We start from the raw sequence: 2,592 nt of genomic DNA, 5'->3' as shown, positions 1-2,592 counted from the left end.
ATAATTCCTGCCCTATCCTGCCCCCACCCCCAACCCAGACCTCTTTTTTTAAACTACAACAAATCATCAGGGGAAGCAATGCCTTCACTGGGTCACAGGATTCAGAAGAGTTACTTTGAAGGAAATTCTGGGAGAACTATTTGATGATAAACAGGTATTTGCTTTTCTGCTTGCTTTTTCTCATTTTAATTTACTAGATAGAAAGCACATTTGCCTCATTAAAATTGATATTAACCAAGTTACAGATGATTTCTCTGCATTTAAATTTGAGCTCTACTTCTCAAAATTGGGCATTTGTGGCTTGTCATAAGGATCATGTCCTTAAATCCTTGATTATCAGGGACTTTCTAGATTTCAAATATTCAGATTCTTTCCCAAGAAAAAAGTCCCAGAAATTCCAGTAATTTGGTTTCCACAATGTATCTCACAAAATGTCTCTTATCCTTGGTTACAGGACAAAAATCCCAGGTCAAACTATACATCCGGGTTTTGAGTTTAGAGAATGTGGCTGCCAGAACCCTAAGGCGTAGTTAGAAGAGTTTGGAGAACATAAACTGCTTTAAGAAAATGGCTATAACCTGCTGCAGGGTCTCCTATATGAGTAATGAAATCTTGGTATTCATAATTATTGACTCCTAATATTTTCTTATCGAGACCATTACTGGATGATGACGACATTCTTCCCCAGAAGACTTGTTCCAAGGACGTCTGGGATCCAATATCAGACAAGGTAGTTGATAATGATAATAGTCTTCTCTGCGCTCTCCATTCATAATTAGTCCATTCACAATTATGATGTTAAAATAATTTGTCCTAGTAATATATCTATATATATACTACTATTTCCATTTTGTAGATGGGAAAAACAGAAGCTCAGAGATGTCCAGTGGCCTGTCCCAGGTTGCTTGGGGAAGTTTTACAACTTCCTCACCAGTGCTCTGCCCGTCCTATGTAAACAAGTGTAAGGTGGTATTTATATTGTCACTCACTATGCAACCTGTAACTGTTAGCTAGGTCAATGTGCCTTGAGCAATACGTAAGCATTGAGTAAACATAAGTGTATATGCAAATGAACAGTCACATACCAAAAAGCTATTAGCCTAGATATGTTTGAAGAAATGTGCTCTAGGAAGAATTTTAAAACTGGGTTCCGGAAGTAAATACTTTTATGCAACAGTCCTATTAATATTCTACAAAACTATTTAAAAATGATTAGGTCACTATAACATGTCACTAAAAATACAGAGAAAACTAATAATTTTGCAGTGATTGATACCACCCAAATGAAAGGCCCAGGTAACTGCTGAGGCAAAGAATGAACATTGTTTTAGAATTTCCATATACTCATGAATATGTCTATACAAAGAACACAAAAAGCATGTTTTGGAATTTTCTTTGTTTGAATTGTCTGAATAATTATCTCCAATTTAATTTTTTGTATGTCTATAAGACAGATGGAGAATTGAAAATGACTTAAAGAATTTCAATTTGAAAAATCCATTCCTCATAATGGGTCCTAATGATAGCACTCTTCAAAGTAGAAGTCCATCTGATGTTTTTGTTAGTGGAGGCAAAAGGGAGAGGAAATCCTACTTTCTGGAAAGCCAGCCGTGTGGGCTTTGGCTCACCGTAAGCATCAATATGTAGCAGTGAAACATACCTCACACTCCTTGCCTCCTGTTTTTTTTCATCCTTTACAGGATCTTGAACCTATTGTTTAGTAAGAAACCCTCCACCCCCTTTCTCTTCCGGTCCCAGGCACTTCGGAGCCGCGGGCTTTGGTGCAGACATGGCCAAGTCCAAGAACCATACCACGCACAGCCAGTCCCGAAAATGGCACAGAAAGGGCATCAAGAAACCTCGATCACAAAGATGTGAGTCTCTTAAGGGGATGGATCCCAAGTTCCTGAGGAACATGCGCTTTGCCAAGAAGCACAAGACAGTCCTGAAGAAGATGCAGGCCAACAACGCCAAGTGCACGTGCCAAGGCTGTCAAGGCCCTCGTAAAGCCCAAGGAAGTCAAGCCCAAAATCCCAAAGGAGGGCAGCCGCAAGCTCAGTTCACTTACCTACATTACTCACCCCAAGCTCGGGAAACGTGCTCGCGCCCGTATTGCCAAGGGTCTCAGGCTCTGCCGGCCAATGGCCAAGGCCAAGGCACAAACCAAGGCCCAGGCTGCGGCTGCAACTGTGGCTCGGGCTCAGGCTCCTGCTCCCAAAGGTGCCCAGGCCCCCATGAAGGCTGCCAAGTAGAGACCTCTGTCTGCCAGTGTGAGGGCGGAAGGACTGGTGTGACCCCTGGCTGGTGTCCTCCTGCGCTGTTTGTACAAATAAACCTGAGGCAGGATCTGTCAAAAGAAAAGAAAGAAAAAGAAACCCTCCCCTTTTTGGGGTTCCTTTGAAGATTTTCTGCTTTTGCTCAGCCCTGTTGTTCTTCCAATGCCCTGTTCCTCAAGTGAGAAAATAAGGATTGTTTGCATTTCAAATTCCAGGGGTTTGTGTGGTAGAGAAGAAGCTCCGGCTGCATTTTTTCTTTTCTTTTGATAATTAAGATTGGTTTGTATCTTGCACAAACATTCTTCTCATTCATTAA

General features: G+C 41.4%; 1 pseudogene; it reads left to right on the top strand.

The window, feature by feature from the left end:
• The first annotated feature begins 1,745 nt into the window (after positions 1–1,745).
• Positions 1,746–2,252, top strand: LOC100064651 (large ribosomal subunit protein eL29 pseudogene; annotated as a pseudogene).
• The last annotated feature ends 340 nt before the right edge of the window (positions 2,253–2,592 follow it).

This window comes from Equus caballus, chromosome 5 (assembly GCF_041296265.1).
Source record: "Equus caballus isolate H_3958 breed thoroughbred chromosome 5, TB-T2T, whole genome shotgun sequence".
Classification (NCBI taxonomy): domain Eukaryota; kingdom Metazoa; phylum Chordata; class Mammalia; order Perissodactyla; family Equidae; genus Equus; species Equus caballus.
This window is presented reverse-complemented; position numbering and strand designations above follow the sequence as displayed.